Below are 21,388 nucleotides of genomic sequence, written 5' to 3'. Positions count from 1 at the left end.
ACTGAAATTTTGTCTTTAGATAAAATTTCACTGAAATTTTGTCTTTAGATAAAATTTCACTGAAATTTTCTCTTTAGATAAAATTTCACTGAAATTTTGTCTTTAGATAAAATTTCACTGAAATTTTGTCTTTAGATAAAATTTCACTGAAATTTTCTCTTTAGATAAAATTTCACTGAAATTTTCGATTTAGATAAAATTTCACTGAAATTTTCTCTTTAGATAAAATTTCACTGAAATTTTCTCTTTAGATAAAATTTCACTGAAATTTTCTCTTTAGATGAAATTTCACTGAAATTTTCTCTTTAGATAAAATTTCACTGAAATTTTCTCTTTAGATAAAATTTCACTGAAATTTTCTCTTTAGATAAAATTTCACTGAAATTTTGTCTTTAGATAAAATTTCACTGAAATTTTGTCTTTAGATAAAATTTCACTGAAATTTTGTCTTTAGATAAAATTTCACTGAAATTTTGTCTTTAGGTAAAATTTCACTGAAATTTTCTCTTTAGATAAAATTTCACTGAAATTTTGTCTTTAGATAAAATTTCACTGAAATTTTGTCTTTAGATAAAATTTCACTGAAATTTTGTCTTTAGATAAAATTTCACTGAAATTTTGTCTTTAGATAAAATTTCACTGAAATTTTGTCTTTAGATAAAATTTCACTGAAATTTTCTCTTTAGATAAAATTTCACTGAAATTTTCGATTTAGATAAAATTTCACTGAAATTTTCTCTTTAGATAAAATTTCACTGAAATTTTCTCTTTAGATAAAATTTCACTGAAATTTTCTCTTTAGATGAAATTTCACTGAAATTTTCTCTTTAGATAAAATTTCACTGAAATTTTCTCTTTAGATAAAATTTCACTGAAATTTTCTCTTTAGATAAAATTTCACTGAAATTTTGTCTTTAGATAAAATTTCACTGAAATTTTGTCTTTAGATAAAATTTCACTGAAATTTTGTCTTTAGATAAAATTTCACTGAAATTTTGTCTTTAGGTAAAATTTCACTGAAATTTTCTCTTTAGATAAAATTTCACTGAAATTTTGTCTTTAGATAAAATTTCACTGAAATTTTGTCTTTAGATAAAATTTCACTGAAATTTTGTCTTTAGATAAAATTTCACTGAAATTTTGTCTTTAGATAAAATTTCACTGAAATTTTGTCTTTAGATAAAATTTCACTGAAATTTTGTCTTTAGATAAAATTTCACTGAAATTTTGTCTGTATATAACATTTCACGGAAATTTTTCTTCAGATGAAATTTTAAAGATATTTTGTCTGTAGCTAACATTGTTACTGGATTTTTTTTTTGTCTTTCTTTTCTTTGATGATTGTTGTCCTTTTCGTTTTCAAAATTGCTGGCAACCACTGTACATTTATTTTGATGGCAGTTATTTTAATTCCCTCAACATCATCGTCATCACCATGGTCATTGGCATAGTCAACATCGTTTTTTTGTGTTGTGTTGTCTGCTAACTTAACTTCATCTTCATCATTAGAGTCAGTTGGTGCAGTTGTCGTCGTTCATTGTAATCGTCTTACTTTCATACCTTTTTTGAGAGATATCAAAAACTATCCTCATAGTCAAAACAAATGTTAGCTGGCATGCCAGTCCACCGGAGAGCAGCAACTTCAAGGAGTATATGGGACCATCCATTTGTCTGTCCTTCTGCTGGCGAAGAAAAAATAAACCAATCAAGGCATCGCATAAAGGCATGTCCGTCCTTCCGTTTTTCTCTCTGTCTGTCCGAGTCAGCCTCTCGACTTTAATGTTTGAATTTGGTCTTATGCCATAGCTTGGCGATCTCCACTTTATTTGTGTCTGTATGAGTGTCCGTCCTTCGCCCGTTTGTGTGCCCCCATCTCTATGGCTGGCTCTTTGTTGTATAGAGTGAATGAAGAGAATGCTTGGCCGGTTGTGATGGTTAGTTTTTGCCTTTGAGTTATCTGCATTTCGCTGCTTGTTTTCATAGTGAGCCTGACTTAGTTATTGTAGTTGTTGTTATTGTTATTGTTATTCGCTTGCAATAATGTTGATGCTAATGCTACGACGACTCATGTTGTTATTGCTCTGGTGGCTGCTGCTGATGATTGTCTGTGTGTGTGTGTGTGTGTGAGGCCTTTTATATATCATTTATGGTTTCAGGAATAGAGTGGCCTCATCATCTTACCCCAGTGACACAAACAACAACAAGAAGGCAAACACCATACACACTACAATAGCAAACTGCAACTTCAAAAAGAAATCTCTCAGTGCGATATTATTTTCCAGTCAGCCGCCTTAGTTGCAGAAAAAAAAGTTATGGTCTCTTTGTTATAAAAAGGCCTTTTTGCTGTGATCTGAAATGGTTAGAAACAAATAGTTTTTTAATCATTGCAGTTATTAGATCATGGTTGTGATTAAAGTGTACCCTTTTTGGGAGTGATGTGATATAAAATTTGTGAGAAAAATTCTATTAATTCGAGCACATGTTTAGGCCCAAAGAGGTGTCGCACTGCGGCACGCAATTAGGACTCGGCTATAAAAAAAGTCCCCGATCATTAAGTCTAAACTTGAATCGGAAAGCATTCATTGACGTGTGAGAAGTTTGCCCCTTCTCGGTTGCTGTGTAAATTTGAACTCTGAACACTTTCAAATGCCTCTGAACCGATTGGAGGTTGTTTTGGGGCTGGGGCGGCCACCGGCACTCTGCTCTGAAAATTGATATCAAATTCGTTCTTTTGTCCCAACACCGTTGATTTTTTAAAGTCTAGAGGGTGCTTTAGGGCGTACTTGCAAACACATGGCTCCAAAATTGTATATCAAATTCGTATTCTACTCTCAAATACCTTTCATTTGAGTCCCATATTGTCACGATGGGTCAATCAAGCAATTTGACCAATTTTTGGAAGAAAAAGCGCCACCTAGACGTGGACGCACATTTTAATGTCATATTGGTAATCTACTCCCAAATGCCTTTCATTTGAGTCCCATATAGACGTGTTCAGCTAATATGCCCATTTGGGAGTGTTTGGCGATGGGGCGACTTCCCATCACATGCACCTAATTTTTTATGCCATATATGTAATCTACTGTCGAATACTTTTCGTTTGAGACCCATATTGTGCCTATCGGTCCACTTTTGGTTTCGGGTGGCGTTTTTGGGTAAGGGGGCATCACAGCCCCCATCCGATACCTAAAAATTATATAGCCTATGTTTCCTTCCACACGAAAATCGGTTCATCCGTTTTTGATTCTACGGAACATATAAACAAACCGAGCCCTATATAGTCATGATGGGTTATAAGCCCATTTGAGTCATTTTGAGAGGTAGGGTGACCCCCTATACTTCGATCTGACTTTGTATGCCAGGTTCGTAATCTACTCCCGAATACCTTCAATTTGAGACCCATATTGACATGAACGTCCAATATGTCTGTTTAGGGAAATTTTGGGTTTGGGGGGAGCCCGATGGGTACTTAGGCCCAAACTTTAATACTATATTCGTATTCCCATCTCTAATACCTTTCAGTTGATACCCATATTGTCCCGATCGGTCCACTTTTGATTTTGGTTGATGTTTTTGGGTGACGGGGGAGGGTCCGCCCTCTTCCGACCTAAGTTTCCTCCCAGACCAACCTACACAATCTGTGAAAATTTCGAGAAAATCGGTTCAGCTGTTTTTGATTCTACGGAACAAACAAACATTTGAGTCGTTTTTTGGGGGTTGGGTGTCCTCCTATACTTCGATCTGGTTTTTGTATGCCAGATTCGTAATCTACTCCCGAATACCTTTCTTTTGGGCCAAATATTGATATTGACTATCAATTTGTTTGCTTTTAGAGGTTTTGGGGTTATGGCGACTTCCATATTTGGACCCAATTATTAATACAATATTTGTGTTCTACTCTTCCATACCTTTCATTTGATATCCATAGTGTCCCCATCGGTCCATTTTTGATTTTGGGTGGTGTTTTTGGGGTAACGGTGCAGGGTCCACCCCCTTTTGATATTAACAAACTATAAAGCTTGTTCCTACCTCCTGCCAATACCTGCAATCTACTTCCGAATACCTTTCTTTTGTCATGATCGTCCAATAAACCTGTTTTAGTGGGTTTTGGGGTTGGGGCGACCCTCCAGTAAACTGGACCCAATTTTTAATATGAAATTCATTTTCTACACCCGAATATCGTTCATTTTAGTCCCATATTGTCCCGATCAAAGTTTTTTTTTTGGGTAGTATTTTTGGGTGAGGGGGAAGGTCCGCCCCCTCCCGATAACAAAAAGTAATATAGCCTATGGTTCCTTCCAGACCAACCTGCACAATCTGTGAAAATTTTGAGGTAATCGGTTCAGCCGTTTTTGAGTGCATACGGAACAAACAAACACAAAATCATTTTTATAAGATACTAGCTGAACAGGACCCGCTCCGCTGCGCCTTCTTTTACTCTATTAATTTATCTGAGCCCTGCCACAGTCAGGAAAGGCCTTTTTGGGGTTCCTGATACGGCCTTTCAGATATTTCACCCCAATATGGATATTATATTGGTGCTCTATTCCCAAATACCTTTCATTTGGTTTGTTATTCCATTCAGAAGGGTTTGGAGGTGGCGCGGCGCCCTACATATTCCACCCTGAAAAAGGATAACAAATTTCGCTTTTTGAGTTATTACAAACAAACTAAATTGTAAATTGCCCATCTCCGAGATCTGGAGGTTTTGAACATGGGGTAAGGGGAGGGTCCGCTCATTATAGTTTGGATGTTAGATCTGCTTCATTCTCTTGGTTTTGGAGTTGGATTGGAGTAGGCAAACCCTTTGCCCGGAGGCCACCGTAGCGCAGAGGTTAGCATGTCCGCCTATGACGCTGAACGCCTAGGTTCAAATCCTGGCGAGACCATCAAATCCTGCCGATGCCATGTAAAACTTCTCTTCAAAGAGGTGTTGCACTGCGGTACGCCGTTCAGACTCGGCTATAGCAAGGAGGCCCCTTATCATTGAGCTTAAACTTGAATCGGACTGCACTCATTGATAAGCGAGAAGTTAGCCCCTGTTCCTTAGTGGAATGTTCATGGTCAAAATTTGCAATTTACTATACTCGCAGAAATCACATTTGAGCTACATATTGCTATAGTCGGTAAATATGTGTGCTTTAGGGGGAGTTGAGGCGTTAATGAAACTCGTGGCCATAAAACAGATATCAAATTTGAGCCCCTTATTGTCATAATCCACAATTATGTCCCCTTTTAAGGGGTACCTGCGATATGGCGGCCGCACTTAGCCCTGAAAAAATGTCAGCATCGTGCTCTACTCTCACATTTCTTTTATTTGAGCCTCAATAGCCATTGGTTTAGGGGAAGTTTATGGGGTGAGATGACCCCCAAACACTTGCCCACAAAATTGGATATCAAAAGTCGTTTTCTACCATCAAATATCTATTATTTTTGCCATAGTAGGCAAACATGGCCGGTTTGAAGGGAGTTTAGAGGCGGACCCAAAGTAATATCAGCATCTTGGTAGAGCACGATTTTGTTTGGCCCTATTATGTCAAGCATTTTGAAGGTGGCTATCAAGATATTCAGGGCAAAGGGTCACGTTCAATTCCACACTAATTAATTTTTTTTCTTTAGGCTATCTGCATTCAAAATCATATTGCAAAGCTACCACTTGAGATACCACATTTTTAAAGATCCGTAGGTCCTCCTGTCTCTATCCCAATTTGAGGGTAAATAGGTTACTCTACTACCAAAGACCTTTTATTGCTGCCCTACTCTATACCGATCGGCCTTCATATATTATTTTTAATTCCTTTTTTTGGGGTAGGATAGGGGCAGGGGTTTGCCTTCTGACACATCCTTTCATGTTATGTTCATGAGGGAGGGGGTACTCCTCAGATACCAAGGAATAAATTTTTATGTCAGATTTGTACTCTGCTTTTAATTACCTTTCATTTGATATCCATATTGCCCAAAACGGTGGAAGAGTCCTGTTGGGGAGTTTTTGAGGGTTGGGTACCCCCCCCGAACACTTTGGGCCAAATTTAAATATCAAGTTCGTACTCTACTCTTAAAAACCTTTAATTTGATACCCATATTGTCCTAATCGGTAAACATGCCCGTCCGGGTGGGTTTTAGGATGGGGCATCCCCCCAGGTTTTTTGACCCAAACATTTTATAACATTTTCGTGTTTTTGGGGTAACATAAGGTGGCATACAAGATTTCGCTTAAATCGGTGCACGAATCTCCGAGATTTGGCGTTTTTGAAAATTGGAGTATGGGGGAGGGTCCGCCCCCCCTCCGAATATCAGCCGTTTTTGAGTCTATACGGAAAAGATAAACAAACTACCAAAAAAACAAACAAAGCGCAACAATTTAATTTTTATATAATAAATATTTTTATATTTTTATTATTTTTTTAATTTTAATTTTTTTATTTTTTATTTTTTTTAATTTTTATTTTTAAATTTTTTTTCTTTTTTAATATTTTGTTTTTTTATTTTTTTTATATAATTTTTTTTTTATTTTTTTTATTTTGTCTGTTGGCGGCGCTCTTTTTTATTTTTTTTATAATTTTTGTGTTTTACATTTGTTTATATTTTTTTATTTTTTATTTTATTTTTTAATTCTTTAATTTTTTTATTGTTTGTTTGAAAATTTTATAAAATGTTGATGACGAGAGACACTCTTTAGTTACTTAGAGCGCTTAGACTTCATTGTTACTTAGTTCTTATATCAAAGTTAAGGCGAATGTGCGGTTAGGAAATGAATACCACTAATCAAGTGGGAATTCTTTGTCACTAATTCTTGTCAAGGACTACTAGCCCTTTTCACTGGATGGGTTCTATTGTAGTGATGGAATTCTTTTCCTTTAAAGAGTATAAATGTAGCTCTTATAAATCTTGTTTTCATTTCTTATGACTCATCGTTATCGAATTTCCCTGCACTTTTTATCATTCCTATTATCGGCGATCAAGTCACCAGAGCATCAGCAGTTATCCAATCAGCCATTGAGTCCTCCTGATGTTGTAGGTTTAGTCACCATAGTTATATGCAAAGTCTGTGAATTGTCGTTTTGTGTCTTTTGCTTTAGTCTGCCCCCGCGCTTCATCCAGTATCCATCATTTAGTCACTGTAGCTGTCATCCAAAACATAACATAACGATGGACAGACGGACGGACATCAGCAGCATTCTCATCATCCATTTAGCCAGTTGGATGCCATTCATTGTTTGCGGGTGTTGCTGCTCACTGCCCAGTGCTCAGGCTCGGGCAACAATCGGTGTGAGCTGAAGCTCTTCACTTGTTTCAGTGATTTTCATTTCACTTCCATTTTTTTTTCATGAATATAATTCTGTTTTTTTTACACAGTTTCATTTTCTGTTTTCTTTTCATTTAAAGTTTTCATCGTTTCAGTTTTTTTTGTTGTTGTTTTTGCTGGTTTTTGTATTTAGAAGTGCTCGATAGATGATTGTGGAATATTCTCCAATGCCCTCCCCTGGCTTTTTGTCTCGCTACACTTTGTTTGTTTCGCCATAGTTGTCAGACAGTCAGCGGTTAATGAACATGCTGCCCATGGGCAGGGACTGCAACGCAATACCCTCATGGTGATTATGATGATGATCATGATGATGATGGTAATGTTTCCTACATAATCTTTATTGAAATTTTTCTATGGAAACTGATGCTGAAACGTGATTTTTATAGAAAATGTCGTATTTAACTTACATAAAAATTAGATTTTCTAGAAAATCATTTAAAAGAACTTAATGTCCATAGAAAATTTTCAATATACATATATATTTCTATGAAAATTTTATTGTAATCGTAAATTATGGTAAATTTTGAGAAAATGTGCTCTTTGAATTTTTTTTTAATAAAATTTGGTTGTTGGGTTATATTTGCCCTTTTATTCTTTCACACATGACCTGGGTTAGGTTAGATTTAAGTGGCAGAAGAAGAAAGATGCCTTCTATTGGTTGCCCAAAAAGTAATTGCGGATTTTTTAAAAGAAATTAAATGCATTTTTAATAAAACTTAGAATGAACTTTAATCAAATATACTTTCTTTACACTTTTTTTCTAAAGCAAGCTTAAAGTAACAGCTGATAACTGACAGAAGAAAGAAAGTAATTACAGAGTCACAAGCTGTGAAAAAATTTGTCAACGCCGACTATATGAAAAATCCGCAATTACTTTTTGGGCAACCCAATTGTTCCAACCTTTGAACCATCTAGATCGCTTTAAAAAGCCCTACAACTTGCGAACGTTCACATCCGCTAAATCAGACAGGTTCTCAAAGAAATGAGAACCTAAAGTGTAACTGCTTTTGACTATCAGTGCGGGAGACACACACAGAAAGTGTTCTATAGTCTCTTCTTCATCGATGTCCTCAAGGTTATTTGACCCCAAGTCAAAATAAAACTGACATCTATAAAATTTTTTACATAAATTTTGGTTGTTATAAGAAACTAACTGAGCCGATCCCGCTCTCTCAAACCTTTGATTTGAGCCCGGCAATTTGAGTCCGTCAACATTTCTTTTTGAGGATTTTAGGGGGTTGAACGGCCATTCAGACGTTTCACCACTAATGTGAATATCAAATTTGTGCTCTATCCTTAAAGACTTTTCATTTAAGCCCTTTTTATCAATGGTCGGAAAATATGTTCGATTTGGAGGTGGCGTTTTTGGGGGTCAAGAGGCCACCCAAACATTTGACCCCAATATTGGATATAAGATTTGCTTTCTTCTCTCAAATACTTTTCATTTGAGTCCCATATTGTCGTGATTGGTCTTAATAAAACTTTGGCGGGCCTTGGGGGTGGGGTGCTCCCCCTTGGCACCAACTCAATGGTCGCAAATTATGTTCAATTTGGAGGTGGCGTTTTTGGGGGTGAAGCGGCAACCCTAACATTTGGTCCCACTATTGGATATCAGATTCGTTTTCTTCTCTCAAATACCTTTCATTTGAGTCCCATATTGTCGTGATTGGTCTAAATAAAACTTTGGCGGCCTTGGGGGGTGCGGTGCTCCCCCTTGGCACAAACTCAATGGTCGCAAATTATGTTCGATTTTTGGGTGGCGTTTTTGGGGGTGAAGCGGCAACCCTCACATTTGGCCCCACTATTGGATATCAGATTAGTTTTCTTCTCTCAAATACCTTTCATTTGAGTCCCATATTGTCGTGATTGGTCTAAATAAAACTTTGGCGGGCCTTGGGGGTGGGGTGCTCCCCTTTGGTACCAACTCAAAATTGGATACCAAATTTTTGTTTTTAGTTTTAGGGGATGGACGGCCATTCAGACGTTTCACCGCTAATGTGAATATCAAATTTGTGCTCTATCCTTAAAGACTTTTCATTTAAGCCCCTTTTTGCAATGGTCGGAAAATATGTTTGATTTTGAGATGCGTTTTTGGGGGTGAAGCGGCAATCCTAACATTTGGCCCCACTATTGGATATCAGGTTCGTTTTCTTCTCTCTAATACCTTTCATTTGAGTCCCATATTGTCGTGATTGGTCTAAATAAACCTTTGGCGGCCCTATGGGGCGGGGTGTTCCCCCTTGGCACCAACTAAAATATGTTGGATTTTGAGGTGGCTTTTTGGGGGTGAAGCGACAACCCTAACATTTGGCCCCACTATTGGATATTAGATTCGTTTTCTTCTCTCAAATACCTTTCATTTGAGTCGCATATTACCGTGATTGGTTTAAATAAACCTTTGGCGGGCCTTGGGGGTGGGGTGGTCTCATTTGGCCCCACTATTGGATATCAGATTCGTTTTCTTCTCTCACATACCTTTCATTTGAGTCCCATATTGTCATGATGGGTCTAAATAAACCTTTGGCGGGCCTAGGGGGTGGGGTGGTCCCCTTTGGTACCAACTCAAAATTGGATACCAAATTTTTGTTTTTAGTTTACTATAAGGGAGAGAACAAAATTTCTGTTGAATCTCCTAACTTTTTCTGATATCTGGTGTTTTTGAGAATTGATGTGAGGGGGAGGGTCCGCTACGCTTTACACTCCTCATCGCGGTACCATTCACCACCATCTGTGAAAATTTCATGAAAATCGGTTCAGCCATTTTTTAGTCAATACAGAAAACACAAACAAACACAAGTTGATATTTATACCCACTATCATAGGATGGTGGGATAGGATCACTAGTCATTCCGATCGGGCCAGTATGAGACTATAATTAAGGGACTTTTATAATACAGAATAAATTATAGATGCAAATTTTAAATAAAATTGATCCAGTAAGGACATAAGGAACTATAAAATGATTGTTCAGCCTATAGAGGCGCAATTCCTATCCCATTTTGCTGAAATTTTGCACGACATGTTTTGTTAAAAATTGGTTAAATCGGTCCATAACCTGATATAGCTGCCATATTCACCGATCTGGGATCTTGACTTTTTGAGCTTCTAGAGGGCGCAATTATTATCCGATTTGGCTAAAATTTTGTACAACGGCTTCTTTCATGACCTTCAACATAGGTTTCAAATATGTTCTGAATCGGTCTATAGCCTGATACAGCTCTCATATTAGCCGTTCTCTCTATTTTACTTCTTGAGCCCCTAAAGGGCGCAATTCTTATTTGAATTGGCTGAAATTTTACGATTATGGTCCGAATCGGACCAAAAGTTGATATAGCTCTAATAGCATAGGAATTATTTTCTTAGCGGGGACAGAACTCGACAAATGCGATACATGGTGAATGGTATTGGGTTGCCCAAAAAGTAATTGCGGATTTTTTAAAAGAAAGTAAATGCATTTTTAATAAAACTTCGAATGAACTTTAATCAAATATACTTTTTTTACACTTTTTTTCTAAAGCAAGCTAAAAGTAACAGCTGATAACTGACAGAAGAAAGAATGCAATTACAGAGTCACAAGCTTTGAAAAAATTTGTCAACACCGACTATATGAAAAATCCGATTACTTTTTGGGCAACCCAATATATAAGATTGGTTTTGCTTTTTTGCAATAGAACCTCTTAACTCATAGTTTTTTTTTACAAAAAAGATTTTTTTTTATTTTTCTACATTTCAGTTTTGTTGATAATTTCTTTATAAAAAAGATTGCAAATTTTACAATTTTTTTATTTATCTTATCCCCTCTATCTTTTTTTGCAGCTGTTACCTGTGGTCTTGCAATTACAGCATATTCACACTATAAGTGAAGGTAAGTGCGTTTTTAAATAATTTTATAATCAATGTTTGCCAAAATTTCATTTCTTTAGCAAATTTTTTTCAAAATTTCATTTTTGTAGAAAATTTGGTCAATACTTTTATTTTATGTTTAAAAAATGTTTTGTGCAAATTGTATTTTTACAAAAAATTTTATCAGAATTTAATTTCTATAAGAAATTTTGTCAATTCTTGTACACAATATTGTCAAAATTTTATTTTTATAGAAAACTAGCTGACCCGGACCCTCTCCGCTGCGCCTTCTTTTACTTTATATGGAACAAAAGTTTCCTTGGGGTATTGGCTCTAAAATCTATGAATATTTAGTTCCACTCTCTTTAAGACTCAAATTGTCTTGGTGAGCAAACGTCCTATTTGGGTGTTGTTATGGTGGTGGGACGTCCCCTGGACAGTTCGTCCCTAATGTTGATATCAGATACGTGGTCTACTCCCACATACCTTTAATTTGAGCCCTATATTTCCATAGTCGGCGAACATGACCGGCTTGGAGGGTGTTTTGGGGGATGGGCGGCCACTCAGTGAGTTGGCCTTGGAAATATATATTGGATTCGTGTTCCACTCTAAGAACCCTTTTATTTGAGCCTCATATGTCAAAATTCAGCAAATACATACTATTTGGGTGGTGTTGTGGGGGTGGGGTGGCCCCATAGACACTTTTCCCAAATATTGATATCAGATTTGTGCTTTACTCCCAAAGACCTTTCATTTGAGCCCCACATGGCTATGGTCGTAAATGTGTCCCCTTTGGGGGAGGTTTTTGGGAAGAGGCGGCCCTCAAACACTTGGTCCCATATTTGGATATCAGATTCTAATTCTACACTCAAATACCTTTTATTTAAGCCCCATATTTCCATGGTCAGTAAATAAGTCCTGTTTGGGGAGAGTTTTGGGAAAGGGTCCACCCCCAGAAACGTGGTCCCACATTTGGATATCAGATTCGTATTCTACTCGCAAATACCTTTCATTTGAGTTCCATATTGCCATGATCGGTAAATGTGTCCGATTTAGGGGGGTTGAGTGGTGTTGTGGGGGTGGGGTGGACCCATAGACACTTTTCCCGAATATTGATATCAGATTTGTGCTTTACTCCCAAAGACCTTTAATTTGAGCCCCATATGCCTATGGTCGTACATTTGTTCCCTTTGGGGGATGTTTTAGGGGAGAGGCGGCCCCAAACACTTGGTCCACTATTTGGATATCAGATTCTAATTCTACACTCAAATACCTTTTATTTAAGCCCCATATTCCCATGGTCAGTAAATAAGTCCTGTTTGGGGGGAGTTTTGGGAAAGGGTCCACCCCCAGAAACGTGGTCCCACATTTGGATATCAGATTCGTATTCTACTCGCAAATACCTTTCATTTGAGTCCCATATTGCCATAGTCGGTAAATATGTCCAATTTCGGGATGTTTTGGGGGTTGGGCTGGCCCCCCCAGCGTTTGGTTCGACAATTGGATATCAGATACGTTTTCTTATCCTAAATATATTTCATTTGAGTCCCATATTGTCGTGATTGGTCTAAATATATGTTTGGTAGGTTTAAGGGGGGCGGCCCCCCTAAGTACCCCATCCGAAATTTGGATACCAAATTTTTATTTTTTGGGTACGGTATGGGAGCACACACAATTTCGCTTAAATCGCACCACCCATCTCCGAAATCTGGCGTTTCTGAAAATTAGGGTAAGGGGGAGGGTCCGCCCCCCCCCTTCAGATATCAAAAAATTTAGTACCCTATTTTCACCACGGGATCACCATCTGTGAAAATTTCAAGAAAATCGGTTCAGCCGTTTTTGATTCTATAAGAAACACACAAACAAACATACAAACAAACGTACAAACAAACACAAATTGATTTTTATATATAAGACTAGCCGAACGGGGCCCGCTCCGCTGCGCCTTCTTTAACTCTCTAATATCTTTTAAGGGTGGGGACACTTCGCCCTGAATGTGAACATTGAATTCGTGCCATTGTAGCATATGTTCGCCTTTGACGCTTAATGGTCGTGATTTTTGGCGGGCTTTGGGCCGCCCCTGAGGCACCAAACTACAACAATAGAAACCATGTTTTGTTTTTGGTGACGATAGCTTTCGTTAGATTATGTTGAAAAGAGGTGACTGTTTTGGTGACGGTGGTTACATTTGGATAGGTTGAAAAGAGGGTGGAGATATTAATCTGCCCCATGCCACGAAGAAGAAAATTTTAATCATCGTCTTTCCCACATGCCCTACTCATGCCATCACTTGCCGCACCGATTTTGCATAAGTGATCTCTTAGTCTCATGTGTCCCGTTGTGGCACCAAAAGTTATACTGACCTCTTTCTTACTTGCTTTCAGTAATAACCTCGTCCTCTCACGATCCAGATCACCTCATAAGATTTCCACGTCCTACCGACTGTTTGGCTTCGGGTTATCCAAGTTTATCGACGGCAGTCCTCTGACCTACACTGCCAAAACGTCTGCCCTTTCATTCCCCCTTACTCCGTTATGGCCCGGCATCAAAACGATGCGGATTGTGCCATCCGCACCCCCTAAACTGATCTTCATATCCCTCCAAACACTTGGGTCCAGAATTCGATATGAAATTCGTTTTCTACTCTCAAATACCTTTCATTTGAGTCCCATATTGTCATAATTAACCTATTGGACATATTTTTAGAAGGAAAAGCGCCACCTGGACTTGAACGCAAATTTTAATGTCATATTCGTAATCTACTCCCAAATACCGCGGGCCCGCTGGGTACTACAACCCAAATTTCAATACCATATTCGTTTTCTGGTCTCCTATATCTTTCATTAGATACCCTTATTGTGCCCATCGGACCACTTTCAGATATGGGTGGCGTTTTTGGGGTAAAGGGGAAGGTTCCGCTTCCAACCGATATCTAAAAATTATATAACCCATGTTTCCTTCCAGACAGCCCTACACAATCTATGAAAGTTTTAAGAAAATCGGTTCAGCCAAGTATCATATATTCATAATGGGTCTAATGGCGTTTTTGAGGGGTGGCGTGACCCCTTATACTTCGATCTGATTTTGTATGCCAGATTCGAAATCTACTCCCGAATACCTTTCATTTGAGCCCCATATTGACATGATCGTCCAATATGTCTGTTTGAGGGAGTTTTGGGGTTGGGGCGGCGCGATGGATACTTAGACTCAAATTTTAATACCATATTCGTATTCTACTCTCCAATACCTTTTATTTGATACCTATATTGTCCCGATCGGTCCACTTTTGATTTTGGGGGTTTTTTTTTGGCATAAGGGGGAGGGTCCGTCCCCCTTCCGATACCGAAAAATTATGTAGCTTATGTTTCCTTCCAGACAAACGTACACAATCTATGAAAATTTTAAGAAAATCGATTCAGCCAAGTATCATATAGTCATAATGGGTCTAATGGCGTTTTTGAGGGGTGGCGTGACAGCTTATACTTCGATCTGATTTTGTATGCCAGATTCGAAATCTACTCCCGAATACCTTTCTTTTGAGCCCCATATTGACATGAACGTCCAATATGTCTGTTTGGGGGAGTTTTGGGGTTGGGGCGCCCCGATGGATACTTAGACTCAAATTTTAATACCATATTCGTATTCTACTCTCCAATACCTTTCATTTGATACCTATATTGTCCCGATCGGTCCACTTTTGATTTTGGGTTGTGTTGGTCCGTCCTCCTTCCGAGGACGGGGCGGCCCGATGGATACTTAGACTCAAATTTTAATACCATATTCGTATTCTACTCTCCAATACCTTTTATTTGATACCTATATTGTCCCCATCGGTCCACTTTTGATTTTCGGTTGTGTTTTTGGCATAAGGGGGAGGGTCCGTCCCCCTTCCGATACCGAAAAGTTACATAGCCTATGTTTCCTTCAAGACCAACCCACACAATATTCGAAAACTTCGAGAAAATCGGTTTTGCCGTTTTTCAGTCTTTACGGAACAAACAAACAGAGCCCCATATATCCGTGATTGGCTATGGTGCCCATTTTGGGCGTTTTTGTGAGGGTGGGGTGACCCCTTATTTTTCGATCTGATTTTGTATGCCAGATTCGTTATCTACTCCCGCATACTTTTCATTTGATACTCATATTGTCCTCATCGGTCCACTTTTGATTTTGTGAGGTGTTTTTAGGGTGACGGTGGAGGGTCCGCCCCCTTCCGTTATCCAGAAATTATAAAGCCTATTCCTACTTTCTGACCATAGTCGCAATCTACTCCCGATTACCTTTCATTTGAGTCCTATATTGCCATGATAGTCAAATAAACATATTTTAAGGGATTTTGGGGCTGGGGCGGTACCCCCCAGGTACTTGGACCCAACTTTAATTATCAAATTCGTACTCTACTCTTGAATACCTTTCATTTGAATCCCATATTGTCCCGATCGGTCCACTTTTATTTTAGGGTAGTACTTTTGTGGTAAGGGGGAGGGTCCGTCCCCCTCCCGATATCAAAAATTTAAATAGCTTATGTTTCCTTCCAGACCAACCTACAAAAATCTATGAAAATTTCAAGGTAATTGGTTCAGCCGCTTTTGAGTCTATATTGAACAAACAAACAAACCGATAAACAAACACAAACTGAATTTTATAAATAAGATTTTGTCAAAATATTATTTTTATAGAAAATTTTGTCAAAATTTTATTCCTATTGAATTTTTTTTTAATTATTTTTTTCCAAAACATTTTTTTTTTTTGTAAAATTTTCTACCAAAATGTTGAGTGTTGATGCAAATTTTTTCCGATATTTGTTTTTTCGTTATTGAAGATGTTTTTTTTTGTAAACTTGCTTGCCTGTATGCTGTCGATGTTCTGGTGCATCGCAATACTTGCCTGGTGATAATGATGTCCCTTCATCATCATCATCATCATTTGTATCTTTGCCTTCTTCATCGCCCCCCTGGCGGTGGGTGCATCGTCACCAATACTTGGGGCCAGCTATTATGACTGTTGAGGTGGATAGAAACACAAAAACCTTTGATTGGTGAGCTTTCTGTGTACGACGCTGCTGCTGGCTGGCCAACTGACTTGTGGTATGCTCTGGGGGGCAGGGGTATGCTGATGTATGTGCTGTGCTGGCCGTTGTTCTCTAAATAAAATCGGAAATTCCATTCCATTTGTTTTCTGATTTTGGCTAAACATTGTCTTTGGCTGTCTGATTGTGGTGTTTCGGTTTCTGTTTGCGCCGCTGCCGTTGTTATCGTTTCTTGTGGGGGGTTTTTTTAGCTTCTCACTTCTTTGTTGTTGTTGTTGTTGTTTTATACTTGTTATTTATGTTGTTGTAGTTGTTTGGATTTATTAGTTGCTGCCGCCACAATATTTTGGTTTTGCTTGTTATTTTGTGTTTTGTGAATTTGATTTGATTTTATTTCATTTAAGTGCGGCAAATGCCTTTATTTTGATTGTTGTTTGGAGTTTTTTTTTTTGTTAAGTTGTAGGTTACATTCTGAAAAAATGGACTAGAATGTTTCTAAAGAAATTTTTTTTTCAAATATTTGTTTTGTGGAACATGTCAAAATTCCATTTCCATAGAAAATTGGAGGAATCTTCAATTTTTGTACAAAATTTTATTTCTATACAGAAATATGTCGAAAGTTTATTTCGATGGTAAATGTTAGGATTTTATTTCCATAGGAGATTTTAAAAAAATTTATTTCTTTAGAAATTTTTAAAAAAATATTTCCCCTCGTGATTTTTCGAGCATACTCCAGCTCAAGGTCATTCAAAATTCAAAGCTTTCTTTATATTCAAAGAATAGCATAGCAAATCTTCTTATATAGGGTTGCCCAAAAAGTAATTGCGGATTTTTCATATAGTCGGCGTTGACAAATTTTTTCACAGCTTGTGACTCTGTAATTGCTTTCTTTCTTCTGTCAGTTATCAGCTGTTACTTTTAGCTTGCTTTAGAAAAAAGTGTAAAACAAGTATATTTGATTAAAGTTCATTCTAAGTTTTATAAAAAATGCATTTAATTTCTTGTAAAAAATCCGCAATTACTTTTTGGGCAACCCAATATAAAATTCAATTTGTGTTTGTTTGTCGGTTTGCTTGTTTGTTCCGTATAGACTCAAAAACGGCAGAACCGACTACCTTGAAATTTTCACAGATTGTGTAGGTTGGTCTGGAAGGAAACATAACAGATGGGGGGTATACTAATTTCGTCATTCTGTTTGTAACTACTCGAAATATTCGTATGAGACCCCATAAAGTATATATATTCTTGATCGTCGTGACATTTTATGTCGATCTAGCCATGTCCGTCCGTCTGTCCGTCCGTCCGTCCGTCCGTCCGCCCGTCCGTCCGTCCGTCCGCCCGTCCGTCCGTCCGTCCGTCTGTCTGTCGAAAGCACGCTAACTTCCGAAGGAGTAAAGCTAGCCGCTTGAAATTTTGCACAAATACTTCTTATTAGTGTAGGTCGGTTGGTATTGTAAATGGGCCATATCGGTCCATGTTTTGATATAGCTGCCATATAAAGCGATCTTGGGTCTTGACTTCTTGAGCCTCTAGAGTGCGCAATTCTTATCCGATTGGAATGAAATTTTGTACGACGTGTTTTGTTATGATATCCAACAACTGCGCCAAGTATAGTTCAAATCGGTCAATAACCTGATATAGCTGCCATATAAACCAATCTTGGGTCTTGACTTCTTGAGCCTCTAGCGTGCGCAATTCTTATCCGATCAGAATGAAATTTTTCACGACGTGTTTTGTTATTATATCCAACAACTGTGCCAAGTATGGTTCAAATCGGTCCATAACCTGATATAGCTGCCATATAAACCGATCTTGGGTCTTGACTTCTTGAGCCTCTAGAGTGCGCAATTATTATCCGATTGAAATGAAATTTTGCACGACGTGTTTTGTTATTATATCCAACAACTGTGCCAAGTATGGTTCAAATCGGTCCATAACCTGATATAGCTGCCATATAAACCGATCTTGGGTCTTGACTTCTTGAGCCTCTAGAGTGCGCAATTCTAATCCGAATGGAATGGAATTTCGCACGACGTGTTTTGTTATGATACCCAACAACTGTGCCAAGTATAGTTTAAATCGGTTCATAACCTGATATAGCTGGCATATAAACCGATCTTGGGTCTTGACCTCTTGAGCCTCTAGAGGGCACAATTCTTATCCGATTTGAATGAAATTTTGTACGACGGGTCCTCTCATGACCATCAACAAACGTGTTTTTTATGGTCTGAATCGGTCTATAGCCCGATACAGCTCCCATATAAATCGATCTCTCTATTTTACTTCTTGAGCCCCCAATGGGCGCAATTCTTATTCGAATTGGCTGAAATTTTACACAGGTCTCCAACATATAATTTAATTGTGGTCCGAACCGGACCATATCTTGATATCGTTTTAATAGCAGAGCAACTCTTTTCTTATATCCTTTTTTGCCTAAGAAGAGATGCCGGGAAAAGAACTCGACAAATGCGATCCATGGTGGAGGGTACATAAGATTCGGCCCGGCCGAACCTACCACGCTTTTACTTGTTTAATATCGGGAGGGGGCGGACCCTTCCCCTTACCCCAAAAGTACTACCCAAAAATAAAAGTGGTCCTATCGGGACAATATTGGATTCAAATGAAAAGTATTCAAGAGTAGAGTACGAATTTTATAATAAAAGTAGGGTCCAAGTACCTGTGGGGCCACCACAGCCCCAAAACCCCTTAAACTAGGTTTATTTGACGATCATGACAATATGGGGCTCAAATGTAAGGTATTCGGGAGTAGATTACGAATATGGTCAGGAAGTAGGAATAGGCTTTATAATTTAATGATAACGGAAGGGGGCGAACCCTCCACCGTTACCCCAAAAACACCACCCAAAATTAAAAGTGGACCTATATAGACAATATGGATATCAAATGAAAAGTATGCGGAAGTAGATAACGAATTTGGCATACAAACTCATGTCGAAGTGTAGGGGTCACCCAACCCCCGCAAAAATGCCCAAAATGGGCACCCTAGCCAATCACGGCTATATGTGACTCGGTTTGTTTTTTCCGCATAGACTGAAAAACGGCAGAACAGATTTTCTCGAAATTTTCGCATATTGTGTACGTTGGTTTGGAAGAAAACATAGGCTATATAATTTTTCGGTATCGGAAGGGGGACGGACCCTCCCCCTTGTGCCAAAAACACAACCCAAAATCAAAAGTGAAGCGATTGGGACAATATAGATATGGAATGAAAGGTATTGGAGAGTAGAATACGAATTTGGTATTAAAATTTGAGTCTGAGAACCTATCGGGCCGCCCCAACCCCAAAATTCCTTCAAACAGACATATTGGACGTTCATTTCAATATGGGGTTCAATCGAAAGGTATTCAGGTATCTGGCATACAGATCGAAATATAAGGGGTTGGTCTGGGAGGAAACATAGGCTATATAATTTTACGGTATCGGAAGGGGGACGGACCCTCCCCCTTATCCCAAAAAAAAAAAACCCCAAAATCAAAAGTGAACCGATTGGGATAAAATAAATATGAAATGAAAGGTATTGGAGAGTAGAATACGAATATGGTATTAAAATTTGGGTCTAAGAACCTATCGGGCCGCCCCAACCCCAAAACTCCTCCAAACAGACATATTGGACGTTCATTTCAATATGGGGCTCAAACGAAAGGTATTCGACAGTAGATTTCGAATCTGGCATACAAAATCAGATCGAAGTATAAGGGGTCACGCCACTCCTCAAATACGCCATTAGACCCATTATGACTATATGATACTTGGATGAATCGAATTTCTTAAAATTTTCATAGATTGTGTACGTTTGTCTAGAAGGAAACATAGGCTATATAATTTTTTGATATCGGTTGGATGCGGACCCTCCCCCTTACCTAAAAAAAACCCCACCCATATCCGAAAATGGTCCGATGGGCACAATAAGGGTATCAAATGAAAGGTATTGGAGACGAGAAAACGAATATGTTATTGAAATTTGGGTTCAAGTACCCAGCAGACCCCTAGGCTCGCTCTGTTCTCTAGAATTGATCCATCCGTGTAGCACGAACTTCCAGATGGCTCTTCTATTCCTTCTAGATTCTCTATTGTCTATACCACGTTGGTGTGACTTGCTACTATCCCCTATCCATTCTCCCTTCGGCTCCCATAGCCACAAGGGGTGTCTCACCCATTACTTCTAGGATTCCTATCATCGTCTCGACTACACCATGATTGGTGACCTGCTCCTGTCCTCTATCCATTCTCCCATCGCCTTAAGTCTCATAGCAGCAGTAGCTGCCTCACACTTAATCTGTATGTCTATGGGTCGGATATTTAGAATAGTGGTCCAGTGCCCTAGTGGGTTGAGTACCACGCCCACTAGGGCACTGCCTTGCCAAGACAACATGTTTTCCAAATGCCATTTCGAGCCTACGGCCCGTCTACATAGTGTCCTTGAGCCTTCTCGTTACGCTCCCGAATGTCACACTTCCAATTCAGTTTCCTGTCCAATATTACTTCTTTGTAATAGATCTTGTCGAATATCGAAATCATTCTGTTGAGGAAACATGGTGCGTCCTCTCCTCTTTTCTCGTGGACAGGCAGAGTTCAGACTTCTCTTGGTTAACATTGAGACACCTAGGTCGAACCCAGTTGTATACCATCTCAAAAATTGCCTTGCCCGGCTTGTGTACAAATACCACCCTTGCCTCCTGCCAGGCTTTCCGAGTATATGCAAGTTCTAGGCAAGCTGTACAAACAGTGGCCAGTTGGGGCGCCATATAGTCTGCCTCTTTTTATAGTATCGGCCGCAATGTTCCGTCAGATCCGAGTCACTTAAATGGATGGAGGCTCCTCAAGGCTTTCTTTACCATAAATTCAGTTGGGATAAGCCTTCGATCAACCTTATTATTCCAAGATGACGGTGTCTCCGTGAGTCGTCTCGTCGTATTCTGTGGAAAATGCGATTCCATCAAAAGCCTCAACATGTCCTCTGTTGTCTCTGCTATCACTCCCGCACAGTGGGTTACAACCCAAAAAAAGTAAAAAGTGAAGTGAAGTCTACAATATCCCACAATGTTTCTTGGTCAAAATCGGCTCATAACCTCCCATATAAACCAATCTCGCATCTTGACTTCCTGAGCCGCTAGAGGGCGCAATTATTTACCGATTTGGCTGAAATTTTGCCCGAAATGTTGTAGTTGGACCATCAATCACTGTGAGA

Source organism: Stomoxys calcitrans, chromosome 4 (genome assembly GCF_963082655.1).
Source record: "Stomoxys calcitrans chromosome 4, idStoCalc2.1, whole genome shotgun sequence".
Taxonomy (NCBI): Eukaryota; Metazoa; Arthropoda; class Insecta; order Diptera; family Muscidae; genus Stomoxys; species Stomoxys calcitrans.
Note: the sequence above shows the minus strand (reverse complement) of the source record.